The following is a 17,723-nucleotide window of genomic DNA, read 5'->3' on the forward strand; positions in this document are numbered from 1 at the left end:
CCACTGATGAACCTTTAAGTGCCCAGTGTTAGGTACTGTAGAATAATAGAAAGATAAAGGGTTGAAAGGGACTTTAAAGTTCATCCAGTCCCACCCTTTGCCATGGCAGAACACCCTCCTCTATCCCATGCTGCTCCACCTGGCCTTAGACACTTCCAGGGATCCATGGGCAGCCACAGCTTCTCTGGGAATCTGTGCCAGGACCTCACCACCCTGACGAGGAAGAATTTCTTCCTGATATCAAACCTATATTTCCCCATTTACAACTTGTATCTACTACTCCTTGTCCTGTCACTACAATTCTCTTTGCCTGTCTAGTGTTAAAAACAAACTGTACACCTCTTCCCCCTTCCAAGGGGATCACAGATATTTTTATGCATAAAATGGCTTGACCCAGAAGAATGTTAATTCAAGGAATACCTTGACAGCAGAATTGAAGATAAAACTAAGGACAATACAGCAAATTTAAATTGTTGATATGATAGCTGCATATTCATCGAACCAAAGAGTTGCTGAGGTTCCCACATTGAGCTAAATTGGATTCACATAGAGGGACATGAACAGTATGAAAGGAATTTTTCCTCATCAAAGCTCTTCTGTTCTAAGCCTGAGGACCAGGAGTGAAGCAGCACAACCAACCAAAAAAAAAAAAAAAATAAAAAAGAAGAATGGATAAGATTAAGGCTATTACTTTTCTCCCTGCAGATATCTCAGCAAGCCAGCATGGGTACATACACATGATATTTGGAAAGAAATTAGCAAGGGGAGAAATGGGTTTGTGCTTCTTTCCTTCTCTGAAAGAATTTTCTGAAAATTCTTTTCTTGTGGAATTAAGATTAGTCTTCCGAAATCTGGATAACAAGGATGATTTAGCAGGAATGCTCTTGTTTTAAGGAGATTGGCAGGTTGAGAGGTTACACTTTAGCAAGATGTATTTCTACAAACTCATTGAACCTCTGATGCTGCTGAAAAATCATTATTAACTAAAAAGCTCTATTTCTGTCATCAGTGTTACTCCCTGCACCAACTATTTGGTCAGTACAGAGTAGTTCATCTTTAACTGAGACCAAACTTCTGATGTAAGACAGGAGCAGAGCTCTCCCCCAGTCCTGCACAAATATTGCAACCCTAGCACAGAACATCAAGCCAGGTCACTATTTCTTGGACAAAAAGGAATGATGTATTTCAAAGCCATGTCCCCCAGGCATTACACACACACACACGTGCACAGATCCCACTGTCCACTGAGACTTCAAACTGCAGTACAGCATTAAAAAGTATATTTTTCCTTCAAAGTCCATTTATAATTCCCACCAACACTTAGGCCAGCTGTGCAAATCCATTAAGAAACAGATGAATATACTTCCCTCCTGAGCACAGCCTTGAATTACAAACCAAAAGCAGCTACAGAGGTCTGACACCTAAAAGTAAACCTTGAAAATCTATATTTCCTGTAGAGATGCATCTTCTCCTCTCACTCCAGCAGTGCTACAGTACAGTCTGCTCTGCTCACCTCTGCTGCCATCATAGTGCAGATATACTTTCTGTGGTCAAAGTTAAGAAGTGCTAATGATATTCAAAATCCATTTCCAGATCACCCTATCTGCATCTGTTTACTTGACTGAAAAAAAAATAAAATCTGTTTGCAGTACTCACTTATTTTTCTATAGAAAAGTCATGTTGATATATATTGAAGGAACAGAGGTCTTTAGCAAGTTTCCAGGCTGTTTTGGTATTCATTTCCAAAATGTTTTACTGCTTTCTTTTATAAATAACAGTAATAGCAAAACATAGTTTGGAAAACAGGAAAATAAAAGTCTGCTGATTATGCCACTTATCCCCCTGCCCCAGAGGGAGACAGAAGCTCTCACTGTTCATGGATAAAAAGATGTTCTTGAAAGCCACTTCTTGGTGGCCTTTCTCACCTCCAAGACTACAGATCTTTCACCAAGGCCATGTTTTTTCCTTCAAACAAACTTTTCCAGTCCAGTAATACCAAAATCTTGCTGAAGCACAAGTGTGGACACTCAGTGGGACTGGCAATTTGTCCCTCACAGGTAAGATGGGAACACACACCCATTACTTGATAAGAATGTTCAGAATTACATTGAGTTTACATGTGTGAGAAATTAATTTATAAAAAAATCAGCTTCTCATTTGTCTTTAAGGATGCAATGAACTAAATTCTATCGGTGATCTTCTGCATAATTTCCTTTCATAGACTAGAACAAGCATAAATTGGAGCAAAATAAAAATTAATTGTAATTTGTCTTACTTAAGGAAAACACTTTTTCCTGGACTAGGTGTAGAGAAACCCCAGCTCTCTTCCACCTGTGTTATTTACCCACTGACTGATCTATCTGTGTTGTTTTGCCTCTGTACTTTGTTTTTGTACTGGGAAGAAGGTAATAATTTCTGATTTGGGTATTGGCAGATCAATTTGCCTTAATGACAGCTGAACACACGTAACTTCATGACAATTTTCAAAATGCTAAAGACAATCTCTTATTCCCCATCAGTGAAGCTTCCCACTGTGCCACTGCAATCTGGAGTAACAACTAACCTCTCCAATTCCCAACACTTCACTGTCATTTACAGACAACTTGAGCAGTTGTTCCATTGCACAAAGCATGTTTTCCTGCAGGTAGATGCTGATACCATACACCCTAGTGGTGATGGAGCTCTTGCAGAAATCAGAGAGGTTTGTGTCAGTCAAGTGACCCCAGGGAGCTTTTTGTTGCCCAGCTGCCATGAGGATGGCTCATGGCTGTGTCTGTCCTTTTGAAAAATAGATTCTTCAGATTCAGCTCAGCTGCCTGGACAGGAGTGCCCAGAAATCCTTCACTTACTGTCCACCGTACACAAATCAACCCCTTAGCAGATGCCTGCTGCCACTGAGGAGTGTCCAACCTCCTGCCTGCTCCAAAACTGATTTTTACCTCTTGGAAACTTTAAAAGCCCCAAGAGTACAGAATTTATGGCACAGTTGTACCACAGTTGCACTGGGCAAGCACCACACGTGGGAGCACATGGTGAGTCTGCCTTGCTTTTGCCACCAATAGAGGCAGCTGTGATGGTTTAGGGATGCTTTTACATTTCATCCTAAATGAGCCCAATGCACTCACTTGCTAAAGGAAGATGTGCTGTCACAGGTGACTGGACAAGCTGAACATAGACAGGTGTTCTTTTCCACTGGAAAAAAAAAAATCTTCAAACACAGAAAAGCTGTGCTGCGGTTTCAGGGTTTCTCATCAGAATTCAGCACCACTCCAACACCTCTAGGGAACAAACACCATACAGCAAAGAGAGCTTTGGTGAGGAAGGAAAAAGCAAGGTGTTTTAAACACTGTGCTTGATTCACCTTCCCTTTTTCCTCAGACATCCTTGCCTTCCCCCTCAGCCCCCACTCACCCTGAGAGGTCCCTGCCGTGTGGCTCTCCTGGAGCAGGTTAAGCCACATCTGCCCACAGCTGTGTGAGTCAGAGCCCACAAGGCTCACGTTGTATTTGATGCCTCACAGCATCACAAATGGCTTTTTTAGGGGACAGTGGCAAAGGGTGAAGCTTGCTGGAGCCTCAGGGAATCAAAGGAGGAACAAAGTTTACTGAAACAGTTCCTAGTAACAGCAGCAGACTGAAAATCAGCCTGTTTGTTGTTCTGCTCGGGCTGATGAACCTCCAGAGTCTGTGCATAACATCAGAAGAGAACAGGACACAGCTTTACTGTCAGCTCTCAGTCCAACTTTTAAATATTCCTGATGGTTTAAGGCTGAACTTTGCTCTAAACCCCCAATCCATGGTAATGGGTTAAGCAGGTGATTCCTCTAATAGATTACACAGCAAAGTTCGGTGCAGAACTGAAACAGTATGGGTATTAAATGTCTCTTTAGCAAGGAAAAATGATTAGTCATTGCACTTCTAAGTTCTGATTTCATATAAAAGGTCAATGTTTAAAAGAAACATTTGTTCCAGCTTCATTGAAATATGTTTTGACAGACTTGTTAGAGGGCTTGAAGAAGGGATCAGAGATGTATAGGAGACTGAGCCTGGTGTCAAGTGCAAAACCCACTGCACTTAATGGCTGAAAAAAAGAGTTCAGTGTTCATCCACCTTATGCCTCACCTGGCCACTTCCACCAGTAAAATGCTAAAAATTTACCAGGTAAGAAGAGAAAAAGTCTACATCTACGGAGAATTTGCTTTGCCCACTTGTAATCCTCCAGCAGAGCTGGTGTTGTCCACTCAACAGCATGTAATTCATAAGGTGCTCTAGGGGAGCTTAAAGACAAAGCAGACTAATTGAGAAGGCACAGAGAAAGTAAAAAACAGGGGAAATAAAAATAAGAACAAATGTGGCCAGGTACAATCTGTAGAATGGACAAGACTGAATATCTGAAAAGTCCTTATTTAATAAACCTAAACACAACAAATGACACCTTTTCAAAGACAAAGGACTGCCAAGATGACTGTTTTGTTAGCTTCAGAGACCCTTCCTCACAGCTCTCAGAGCAGGAGGAAATGCCCTCTGGGGATTAGAAATCTTTTCTGTTCCAGTGCTTCTGCTGCCACATCCTTGCAAGCCATGCAGCCCCCAGAATCCTGGCTCTGGGAAACAGCCTGGAATGAACACTTTCCACATTCAGGTTTTACCTGAGCTCACTAAATTGTGACTAATGACTCCAACACAACGCTGCATGTCTTGAGCCCTGAACAAAAATGAGAAAATCCTCACTTTCCTCGCCCAGCCAATATATTTCAGGTTCGTGCATAATCAGTCTCTACCTGGCTCTTGCCCAGGAGCCCTCTCAGAAAAGCCATAGATTTCCCAAATCTCCTCCATAACCACCAGTTAAAAAGGGAAGTTTCAAACTGAGAAATAGTCAGTGTAGGTTTTTATGGGTTTTTTTTAAAGCATATTTACCTCCTATCATTAAACAGATAATATCTTGTTAAAAATAGACTCAAATTACAGCCGACACTGCTCTTAAGTTTTCAGGAATCTGGTAAAAGTCAAGGGGAGAAACACTTGGCAAGAGGAGAAAAGGTAAGATGTCATTTTTATATTTTCCCTCACTTGGGTTGGGGGGAATTGTTGTAGACCTTATGCATTGGAATCTATACACTTACTTCTCTCTCTTACTCACAGATCTCAAAACCACACTGGAGAAGAGAAAGTCACATCACAGATTTTGATACTGATTTTCCACTGAAGCCTCAAGAAGCTGTCAAAGAACTGTTTATTTTTTGTACTAAAGTTTAAGACTCATCATCCACCCCACAGCCCTGGGACAAAACAGTGCCTAAAGAAAGAAGACACATCAAATTTGAACTTTAACATTAATATCATTTTCACCAAGCAATAAATAAGAGTATCAAATTTAGTCTGATACTGGCTAGGATTTCCTGAGAGAAATAACTGCAGGGACTCAGTCCCATGAGGAGCTTGGGCACCTCACACTGGAAGTTCTTTGGGGGTGTTCCTTCAGATTTTGCTCCATGATGTCCAACATCAGCACAGCTCTCGGTGGGAAAAGCCTCACAGCCCTTGGTGGCATTTCACACGTGCGGGTTGCTGTGTCCTGTCAGAGTTTGTGTATTCCCTCCATCAGGGGTTAGAAGGCACAAACATTCCCTGTGGCTAAGTGCTTGTAATTAAACACAGAGCTGAAGAAGCTAATTAAAAAAATGTTTTGATGGTGGCTGTGTAATACTTAATAACCTTTGTGGTGGAAACAGCTGTGCAGAAAAAATCTAAATTTGTGCACGCTTTCAGGAGTGTTATGTCAATACTGTGCTAACATGAGTGCAGACACTAAAGAGGAGAGAGGAATTAGCTTGGGTGGCTTTTGGGCTGTCCAGAAGAACAAGAAATCGCTTTATCTTCCCCCAAGGGAGCCCTGTTCTGCATCACTGCCTTCTGTAAGCACAGGGACTATTTCAAATGTATATATAACGTTATGGTAACCTCTGGTTTGGGCATTTTGAGTGCAAAAGTTGCATACATGCATATCTAGGCAAAACTCTGATTACCATCCCCTGGTGAGGAGCTTTCCTCTCAAGACAAAAGTGGTTTCGGCTGTATATATATATATATTTTCTATCTGTCTATCTATATATACACACAGACATACACACTCTCTCCTCTTTGCTCTACGTGGGACCTCAATTAAATGTTAGCAATATTTGGATTCCAATCTGGTGTCAGCTCTGAGGAACCTGATCTAGTGGAAAGTGTCCCCACCCAGGGCAGAGGGCTTAGAAAAAGATTTTCTTTAAGGACCCTTCCAACACAGGCCACTCTGTGATTCTATGAATGAAGAGGCAGAGGTCACAGCACTGCAGATAGGGATGATTTTTGAACTAGCTCCCATTCCCCAGATTCAGCCATTTCCTCCATTACCAAATCCTCACCCCCCCACCAGTTCCTGGGACTCTGCATCTCATTGAACTCATGGAAAAAAAATATCACTTTCTCTGTGCCTTAACAGCACAATAAGTTTTCACAAACCACAGAAGTCACAAACAGATCACTAAGATCAGATCAGTAAGGGACAGATTCCAAACAAATATTTCAACTTCTTATGCACACAGAAAAACAGGGACAAAGAAAAATCAATAGCAATATGCTTACTAATACGTGCCTTAGCCACAGGCTGCAGCATGGGATACAATATACATAAGGTAAACATCTTCAATGCAACACAGTTCAATAAAATGATAGATATTCCAAAAATAAAGTGTCCCCAAAGAAACAGAAAACATAATATCTGCTCAAAAAAAGAGAAAATCCATGTAGCCTCAGCAGTGAGTATACTATAATACATGCCTTCAAGGCTAGCTTTGGAATAAAAAAGCCTTTGGGGAAAAAAAAGAAAAGTAAAGTTTCCTCTATTGCAGAGAGGCCAGGCAGCCCAGGGATGCTGGCTAGAAGTGTTCAGCAGTGCTGACACAGGGATACACTCCTGAATCAGGGCTGGACCAGCTCCAGAACCTGCCCCAAACCATGGGGAGGTGATGGGAGAGCCAAACAGAGCCTCGGGCTCCTGATCCAGGGGCAGGAGCTTCCAAAGCGGAGTAATGCCTTCCCACAGCACAGCATCTTCCAGGAGTAAACTGTGACAGTGCAAAGCTGAAATTAACACTTAAAAAGGTACAGGTGCCATTTCTAAGAACTTTCAAAGGTTCTTGTTCCTCCTGCACTTCTCACCTCTCTTCACAGTCATCTTGGGACTAATTTCAAGCAGCACAGCCAAGGTTTCACCCGATTGTGGCGTGGAAAGGAAACACAAATCCATCCTCAATGTCTGTTTGAGGATCATCTGATTTTTAAAGCTATCCCCCAGTGCGTGTGATTTGTAGGGGAGGACGTGAGTTTGACAGCCACATCCCTCAATATTGCACATAAATTAAAAATATATCATGGACTTCTCAAACTAAATCTTGAAGCATTTAGTCTGTTCTGGTGCAACAAGTCCAGCTTGCTCCTTTTCAAGTACCTTCCTACTTAAAACTGATCTTTTTTATTCCAGCCAACTGGTAAAAGCCAGAAACTGATAGGATGACGAATTCAGAAGCACTGGAGTTTCTGGTTGTTTAATTTTTGTTTATGAAACACTGAACTTTAGTTAAATGCAAGTGCTGAGGGCTTGGTTTAATTGCTCCATTTTTTCATCTTGCCAGGTTATTTGCTTTAATCCTGTCACCACAGTGACTTCCAGCACCTCATTATGCCTTGTAGAACCAAGTTAAAAACTAAAAGAACTTGGCCAAGGTTTCTTGAATGCTCTCTTAAGGCATAAAAATGAAAAATAATTTATAAAAACAAGTTCAACAAAAAAAAAATAAAGTAATCCAACTCTTCATATGACTATTCTGCAAGAAAAAGTAGTCTTTGTGGCTGCAAGGCTTTTATGGAAAAATAATGTCTTTTTGGATGGGAAAAGTTTCTTGAACCTTGAATGACTGAGCACCCTTTTTCATTATGTTAATTTAAGTGGTAAAAGGCTTGCCTGACTGACACTAATTGATGGTCCCTCCTGGGGCTTAATTGACATGAGCTTGTCTCTATAAACCTGCACCGTTAATCAGCTCCTTACCCACTCTGGAAAATGTTTGCAGCTGAAGAAGTGCCAGTGGGGGTTGCATGCAGACAACATAGACTCTAAGTGAAGATGCTTTTCAGCACTCTAGTTGTGGTATTTCATTAAATATTTTCCTGATTCCTTTCTAAAGGAGAAAGATCATGTCTTAGATTCATTTACTGCCGAATTTATTTTTGCTGTTGTTTAGTAAGTATTTAATTTAGATGTTAAGTGTTTCCTTTGATCTTCTGCAGTAGGCTTAGGTAACTAAGTGCTAAATACTGGTTGAAAGCATCTCGAATTAGCCATGATATCAAGTCAGCCACAAGGAAAGAGTCATCCTTTGCTATACCCATATTATTCCTGTGGTGACATTGTATTTAGAAAATACAAGGGGAAAAATGGTTATTTTAGTGATAGGAACAATATCCTTTCTTCTTTTTCAGAGCCAACACTGAATATTTTCTGAAATTTCTCTCAGCTATTAAATTACACCAGTATTGAATTTCCCCAACAGTTCTGTCCCTTGCTATGAGATATTCACATTTTGATTTAGAAAATCCTTTTAAAAAACACTGTTTTAAATTCAAAATTGGCCTATAGCCACAATTCCCTCTCCTTTCCCTGCTATTCCAAACTTCTCATTTTTAGCACATCTTTTACTTGCATTGGTTTTCCAATTTTTAAGAAATCCTGGGTGCACACAATGTAAGTCATTACCTATTAATAATGGTACAATTACTGTAAACACTGAAGGTAGATGGGAATTCAGTTATTCAGATTTCTCATCTATCATGCACAAAAAGGCAACTTCATAGCATTCTCAATGGAAAGTAGGGAGAGTGTCAAGGTACCACTTTGATTTACTTTGCTGACAGTAGTGTTTGCTCACTAAAAATATCAAATTGTTAAAAGAAATTTTAAAAAATAAAAAAAAAATAAAAAAATATGATCCATCATTTTCCCACCCATTGCAGATGGCAGAGATACCTTGCAGAAATGGGAGCTGCTGAGTAACATCAGTAGGTGACTTACACCAAGGCAGAGGCTGCTCTAAATGTTAGAAGGACTCTGAAAAAAAGTTTTATTCTCAGAAGATGTTTGGGAAGATAAAGCAAGACAGCCTAGAATGTCCTGAAAATAATTTGGGACAAATATACAATGCAATTCCATCTCAATGTGCTTAGGCACCAGCTATAGATAAGCAGTTAAAAATAACTTAAAGTTCCTCAGAATTAACCCACAGGATATTTTGGGGATGTGATTTTTCCTCTTGCCCTAAGGCCATGTTCCCAGCTCCAGGGCCCCAGGTACAGCACAGCCCCTCTGCAGCCCCCAAAGCATTCCTGCTCCACTGATCTACACCTCAGTGCTGCTGTGGAGACATTTCACTCACCCACCATGCTCACTCCACAGCACTGGTTTCCACCACTTGGGTTTTCCAAACAAACACCTCTCTACCAAGTTTTACTCTTAGGAATAACATTTTAGAAATATCTGTAAAAGTTCTTCACTGTTCCCCTTCCAAACTCATCATAATTCACCTGCCATGAAGCACCTTGCAATTGTAACTAGATTTTGGAGGAGGGTTGCCTTGTGCTTAGATAATTCTTGCTATAAGGTCATAGAAGATGTAGACAAGTTGATAATAATGGTAATATTTGGTAGGTTCACAAATATACTGAACTGCCTCCAATTTTATGACAGCTACCCAAGTGGGAAGAACGCAGCAGTAAACACGGCTAAATCCATTTTTATAGACATGTGTATCAATTATTGGGATAAACTCATCAAAAGCACAGCAGGTTAACTGCTACACCAAGGGGAAAAAAAAATCTGATGATGTCCTAAAAACAGCAATACAAGCATGGCCTTTAAATTGTTAAATTATTTGGACAGGGAAAATTATGTACATAAAGATAAGCATGGGATGCATCCTGAATAATTTATTTCAGTTCAAGTTCTTGTTTCCTAAGAAGTCAAAGCTTGTGGGTTGCTTTGAATTTACAAGTCATAATGGGCTGACCCAATTTATACCAGCACATTGCAAGTCTCCAGAACCATTTTTCACATTGTTCATTTAACATCTCATTCTTTGAGGGCTGGATTGTTTAGCTGGCCATGTGTCAAAAAGTACCATATGTTGTCAGGAAGCTTTTTTAAAGTTACACCAAGGGACAGAAAGATTGAAAAGATTTTAAGACAGGCTTGTGAAAACTTTAAATCATAAACCATTCCACAATGCATAAATCATACAATAGTTCAGATAGCAGCCCTCAGTGCATGATGGTTTACATCTGCTGGGCAAGCAGCTATCAAAGCTATTTCATATTTCTTCAGTTCTATTTCACTGCTTCATACTCTGCCCAGTGTTGTTTTCCTCTCGTCTTGCCTGAAAAGCAATATATAAAATACACAGATATTCTTTGCTGTTACATCAAATCAATTTTGAATGTCGAGCAACAAAACACTGAGAAATAAAGCAAATTTCAGACAGAATAGGGTGAGAGTCACATGCTTCATCCACAAGTTGTTATACAGTGAAAGCTGCCATTTCAGGGTTCAATCCCAAGTTATCTATGCCATTGCTGACAATGCCCCAATATTTTTTACTAACAGAACAAGAATTCTTCCTCATAAACATTCTTTATTCTTACTCATTTCCATGAGATGCTGAAAACCAACACACACTGTATTTTACAGTACTTAAATAAGTTGATAGAGTTCAGAACAAGCATGTCTCAGGCAGCCCAGGAGATGATGAGTCCATCCTTAGAGTTGCGCCTTGGCTGTGTTACCTGGGCCAGAACAGACATAAAAATCATTTCATCCAAAAGCTTTGCAGCAAGCAGAAATGCCTGCAGCAGCTGAGAAAGTTGTAACTGAAAACAAAAAGCTCTACAGTCAACCCTGACAAATTCCTCAAAATGCTTTTTCTAAGCAGATTATGTAAATTATTTATGGCTGTGGAGGAGTGGCTGTGTGGCAAGCTTTACTGGAATTAGTTGAGGAATTGAAGGTTTTCTGAAGCTCCTTAGAGCTGAACCACCTTCCCCACTCCTCAATGCTGTTGGGTTACACACCAGGCACTGCAAAGCCCTTCTTCCTCTTCCAGATGTGGTACCAGCTCCTGAAGTTTCCTCAAACCAAGGAAGATCCCTTACAAATCCCATAGCCTCAAATATTTTCTTTCTTAATGTCAAAATACCTGAACTCTCCAAAATTAATTTGGAGCTATCTTAATAAGTCTGGGTTAAATGAAGGCACAATTCAAAGTCCAAATAAAATCAAAAGTTTAAAAGTATTCAGATTGGAAATACAACCAGGCTTATTTAATATGCTCAGTCTAAGGCAAGCATAAACCCCCTTTTCTGAATTGAGCAGCCAAATTTTAGACTTCTATTTAATTTATTTTTATTTAATCCATATCCATAGGATCACTTTCAAAGGCACAAATTTTGGGTTGAGGGGGTATCACCCTCAGCCAGATTTGCAATTTGCTTGGGGATTCATTCACAACTCCTCTTACTACTCTTGGACTTTTTCAGAAAGTTATTTTTCTTTCAAAGCTTCACCTATTTCAAAACATAGATTTCGCTTTGGGAGTTCATTTTTTAATATTTAAATGGGTGAAGAACCAGAAATCCACTGAGCCAGAAAAGTCTCCCCCACCTGTAAAAGCCATGCACAAACCTAAGTGCTGAATCGTTCAAATCAGCCACAGAAAAATTTGACATGCAAACTGAAAATCATAGTTTAGAAATCTATAGGCTTTAAACCCATTTATATAGTTAGTGATCCTTAATGATTAATGATTTTGGGCAAGATAGATGGTGCATAATCCTTGCCTTGGACATAACAAAATCAAAGAATTTAAATGCTGAAAGAGAGCTGGCATGTCTAATAAAGTTCATGGTGGTAAAATATTAGGAGTTTTGACAGAGTTGCAGTGTCTGCTAATTTACATGCCATGAACTACACTAGCAAGCTCTGGGGATCTTTTTATGCTAATGAGATCTGGAGTAGACTGAAATGGAATTCCAAATAAAAATATATATGTATGGGTCATAATGCAGTAACTTTAATAAACACATTTTGAATAAAATTACAGGGGAGAACAACAAGAAATCCTTGGGCAAACCCTGGAGTGTTATTTGGGTATTTTATACAAACCAAAAAAATCCTTTGTACATTTGTGTATTCATGCCATAGAGGCACCATGCAGCAGTGCAGCCTTGCAGCAGGGACACAAGTTATCCTTGTGATACAGAATGGTTTTATGTAGGAAATTGAGTCTTTTCCAAAGACTCAAGTGATCAAACAGATCAATCAGAACAATTGGTGGCTCAGATTTCAAACAATCCATTTCACCAAAGAGCTCTAACATGATGTATTTTCATTATCAAGCCCAGGGGAGTGGGTGTGTTTGCAGTGGCTAATAGCCAGTTATTGTGAGCTGATCCACACTGCTTTCCTGGACACACAAGTTTCTGCTAGAAAAGTTAGTTTATCAACTGGCTGGTCTAATTAATTTACTGTTGCTGCTCTGTAGTTGTCACAGCACAGAAATTAGATATATGCAAGCAGAATCATTCCAAGTCAGCATTTTCTAGACCATAAAAAGTTGGTCTATCCAAACTTTCCCAAGTCAAACACTTAATGGTGATATCCAAGTTACTGGTCAAACCCCCAGGCTTGGTTCACTGAGCACACCAGTGGCATACAATTGTAGCCTTGTGGGGGCATTTCAACCCTGCCTTGACATAATCAATAAACCATTCTCCACAAAGAACCAGTAGAGTATTGGAAATGAACATCTGCGTCGCCAGGTCAGGCCCACGCTCACTTTTCCAAGTGCAGTGCTGTACACTTTTGTACAAGGACTTACTGCCCCTGAAGTTATGCTAAAGAGAGGCAAATAAACCCTTACCCAGCAGCTCATGTTACCAGCATGAGCTTTGCTGATGCTCTGATCAGTCAGAGGTTGATTAGAATGTCAAGGAATGGATTTCCCTGTGTGGCTTCACATGTTGTCCCTATATCTCTTCGGCCACCTCACTCTTATTTTATTTTCTTAGTCAAACTAGACAATGCCAATCCTGCTCTACTGTTTGGCCCTTCAGAATTATCACCAGTCTTCTTGTGGCTATTTTTAGAAAACTAATCTTTCGGGGATTTTAGTGATACTCAGTAGGAACGCTCACACGTTTTGCCGCTCGTCCTCCCATTTACACACAATAAATTCACAATACTTCAGCAAATAGAGAATAATTCCTGATTCAAAATAACTGCCTTAAATTTAAAAACCCATGAAGAAATTAGAGCTGACACTGAGGGTTCAGGATCAAGCTCTTCACTCTCATTTACTGTACAATGTTGTGGGACAAAGAGTATCCCTGCTGAACATTGCTTTCAAAGTGTCTCACCACACATTGATACTGCAGCTTTTAAAATATAAGGACTGACTTTAAACCACACATATTGTATTTGACTTTTTCTTACATTTTAAAAAGTGATAGCTGCAAACAATTCTCTTTTCTGATGTATTAGGAACTGTCCATGTTAAAAATTTCCGAGGAGGACTCATCCTTTACAGATTTATTTTTTAAAGAAAGAGACCAATCTAAGAGAAGGCAGGAAGCTTGAGAATGACCTCAAATGCACTAATGAGAGAAACAAAACAGATCAAGAAGTTAAATTCCATCTCAGAGTTGCATCTGTTTTCAGCAAGAGTAGCTTATGAATTTTTGAAGTTTATACCTATGTGGATAATTAGAGTAATTTAGTCTAGGAAGACGCTCAGGCACATGGAAAATAATTAATTTCTAACCATTCCATGTCATAACTGCATGCTTGTCCAATCCTTCCCAGCAGATACACTCTGTGTTTTCCTGATCCTGGGCTGTTACACAGCCAGCAAAACAGACAAGATAAATAAGTCAAGAACCAATCCCACAAAAACCAGGTAATATCTCCTTGTATCAGTGACCCAAGCTAGCTAAGAGCAGGTACAAGGAAAGAAAATGGAGGAGGAATTGAGCAGGAGGGCAGTGAATTCCTGACCCTTTCAGGGATGCACTGACTGAGGTTAACCCCCACTCCCCAAGAAACCACATCCTGGTAAAAATAGGCAAAACCATTGTGCAAGGTGGGCATGAACAAAGAGACATTTTTTTATTGTCAGCTCACTGAAAACAAAGAGAAGAAGAATCAAAGAATCTCCTCTTGCAACCTGCAAGTTGCCATGATGATATTTTGATGCTAACACTGAATAATCCCTATTTTGACACTCAGCACAACTGACCTGGTATCAGCAAAAGTTCCTGTCATCACATTAGCAGGAACCTCACTCATTAAAATATCACTCATTTTGTGCATTCCTGCAGAAAATCCCAGATTAACATGTTTCTCAAAATTTCTTGGATTTAGAGTTCCTTTATCTAAAAGAGAGTCTGCACAGCCTTTTAATAGATACTTTAAAAGAAGAACCCTAAAGAAACAGAGAAAGTTCTTCACAAAACTCACCAGGCTGACCACTGCCATGGGAGGAGACCTTGGATGTTCTATTTAAGCCTGGAGTTGATTCCTTCTCACAACAAAAAGTGTTCACACCTGGGAAAAATATTTAGCTTTAGTATCAAGCTGCTGTTGTGCATCTCCAATACTGTGTGCACAGTGCCACAAATAAATATAATAAAAAGAAGCAATGCACTGGCATACTGTGCTATGACCTCAGAAACACAGCAAGTGGGGTCAAAAGCACAAGAACCTCAGAAATGGGAAAGAAATACAAGCAGATGGAGGAGGAGCAGCTCTTAGAATGTAAAGGCAAAGAAAAAATTAGAGAAAAAGAAATCCAATATGAATTAAAAAAAAAAAATAAGGTGTTGCTTTTAGGGAAACTTAAGCTGGGTGAAGAAAGGTAGAATTTCAGTGCCTGCTGTTATCTTCTCCAAGGTGCTCCATATCTGGCAAGGTGTTGAAGAAGAGCTGGAATTAATTAATTTTAGTCTTAAGTAGTCAGTGCAATGGTGCTACAAGAGAGACACACGACCTTCCTTAATCAAAGCTGGAGAAGTTAATCCCCACACTTGGGGAGATGACATGCACTCTTCTCAAGTCAAACCAACTTGTTTTCCCATTTATTTAGGTTATTCTGTATTTATGTGAGTATTTAGGTGAGATTTTCACCGTACTAAGCCATAAATGCTGGAGGAAAGTGTTTCTGCCTGTTCATAAACATCATATCAGGTGTCAGGGTTGCAATTCAGCTGTCAATAGCCAACACTGAATTGTGATAATAAGGGCAGAATTACATAAAGGAAGTTCTCCTCACTCTTGAATTAGATTATTTCACCTTTGTCTTATTCAAGGGTTTTTCCATTATAAAAAGGAAAAATTCTGACTCCTCTGACAAGTGATAAGGAAAATATGAACATGTTGGACTGGGAAAAAGTGGCTTGTAACACTGGCTGTGTCCCAAAAATCTGTGTGATCTGGAGAAACCTCTGCTCCCCCTTATGCTTCTAGGGAGCTGACTCCCCTCACACATATCCCAGAACCAGCAGCCATTCTGCAGCTATAAATAAAGTATACAGTAAGACTCCAAATCTGCCAATAGAGTGTTTGGCAATGACAGTTACCCCTCATTATATTTAAAACAACAACAAAAAAAATCCAAGAATAAGATCCCAGGAAGAGCACAAAAAAGAGTGGCAACTGACTTAAAAAGACACCAAGCCTCTCTGAATATCATTTTTAACTTCACAGCATAAAGTTCTGTACTTTAAACCGTTTTATTTTTTTTTTAAAAGTAATGAGGCATTGGTTCTGCCAGTAGCAGCCACAGTAAAACACAGCTTTCTGAAAAATAGGAAAAGCTTATAATTTTTTTTATATTTTTTTATCGTGTGTCCTTGGAAAACATCACTCAGTAATTATGCTTGTACTGTTGCATACTTTGTGTTGCTGAGGCTCTTTTGTCTGAGCCAGGTGCCTACATGAAGGGAACAGATCCTCAAAAGCACTAAATACCTCACAGCTTCACTCGATGAAGGCATTAGCATCTCTGAAGAAACACTCCCCTGTCTCGTGATTTAACCAGACAAAGAAACTAATGCAAATAATTTATGCAGACAAGCTACCAACATCTGCAGAAGGACCAGCCAGTATGACCAGGCAGGTCCTTCTGGGCCTGGAGAATCTGCATTTCTCCTTCCCCCTGCTCCAGGTGGAGGGTCACAGCTGACAAGAAGGAGGCAGAGAGCTTGGGAAAAAACCCTGTGCCAAGTGCTCTGAGATGCAGCCAGTCTTTCTAAGGGAGGGAGGGGCTTATAACCAGGTGGACCAGCAAAAAAAGAAAACTAGAAATGTTCGCATTTCACTTGGCAAGTTCTTCTCCATACACTAAGAAATAATTTTGGAGCTCCTTAAAGGATAAAAATGCCTTTTTTAAGGATTAATTTCAGAATTTCAGAGGGCTCTTAAAGGGTTTTAGCATTCTTCCAGCACCACAGGGAAAGCAATAATTAGCTTTTCTCAGCCAACCTGTACTTTTGAGCACTGGAGAATAGTGAAGTATTTTCTATATCCCTACCTCCACAAAGTTTATCCTCATCCCTGTGAGCCAGACTCAGCCAGCCTGGCTGCAGGTGGCTGTAGACTTTGCTAATGTTAAGAGAGGTATAGGCACTCCTTTGGGGGGAATTAACTGTGAGACATACAGATCAACTAAGTAATTCTTAACCTTATTCTTTGTGGAACAATTCATTCATTTAAATGACCCTTATTACATTAATCCACCTAAAGTGAGTTTCATAACAAACAAGCAGCCACAACCATTTTCTCTCCTAAATAAAAACAAAACAGAATATGTAGGTATATACATTTTGAAAGCTGATTTTTTTTTTTAAAAGCACCTTTACTAGCAACACCAGGATCAGTGGGAAGCAATACAGAGCACCAGTGAGACAGTATCTGCAGAGGTTTGCTTGGGTGAATTCATTATTGCTTGGCAAACTGAGCACTTTCCTCAGGAAATATTTTGTCCTTTGGGGTTTTTGATTTAAACATACTTAGTTGATGCAGCTTTTTCCTAAGTATCTCTTTCTTAAAAGCACCTCTGGCAAAAAGCAGAGCATGAAGGCCCAGCAGAGCCAAATAACCCAAGATGAACTAGCAGCCTCTGTGCCCCCTGTTATACCCCCAGGGGGCAAGGGCAGGACGAAGGTGAACACAACCTTGGCTGTGTTGTCCTTGGGGAATCACAATTTGTAGGGGGACAAAACCCACCAGGAGATCTGTACTGTCAATTTTCCTCAGTTAAGATCAAAACTATGCAGTTTTCCCAGGGAAGCCAAACCAGACCTGGTCCACACCAGCCCACAACTACCTCCTCACCAAGCCTGCTGCAATCAACCCTCCCCACTCCTCTCCTTCACTTTTAAGTGCTTTATTGCCATCAGAGATGTAATTCCTGACACCTGACCTACAGGGCAGCCCATCCCACCCTCATCCGCAGAGGCCCATCACATTAATAAATGTGGTGCCACAGCAGGATGGCGTCTGTCTCCACACCGAGTATGGGCTGCAACCATAAGGCAGACATGGTAAAAACCCTAAATGTTTTCTATTATGAACATCAA

At 40.1% G+C, this 17,723-nt stretch overlaps 1 long non-coding RNA gene across 2 annotated transcripts; it reads right to left on the bottom strand.

Annotated features, from left to right (window-relative positions):
- Positions 1–9,535: 9,535 nt before the first annotated feature.
- LOC148183827 (uncharacterized) lies at positions 9,536–17,489 on the bottom strand. 2 transcript variants are annotated; one of them, XR_015773139.1, is made up of 3 exons: positions 17,446–17,489; positions 14,605–14,691; positions 9,536–10,877 (listed from the first exon to the last, which is right to left on the bottom strand). It is a non-coding gene; the product is annotated as an uncharacterized LOC148183827 (long non-coding RNA). The 2 variants fall into 2 exon arrangements; XR_015773140.1 differs by having other exon boundaries at positions 17,371–17,484.
- Between the last annotated feature and the right edge of the window lie 234 nt (positions 17,490–17,723).

The sequence above is a fragment of the Pseudopodoces humilis genome, chromosome 8 (genome assembly GCF_049639895.1).
Source record: "Pseudopodoces humilis isolate 2021_Gansu_Grassland_sample_001 chromosome 8, ASM4963989v1, whole genome shotgun sequence".
In the NCBI taxonomy this organism is placed as follows: domain Eukaryota; kingdom Metazoa; phylum Chordata; class Aves; order Passeriformes; family Paridae; genus Pseudopodoces; species Pseudopodoces humilis.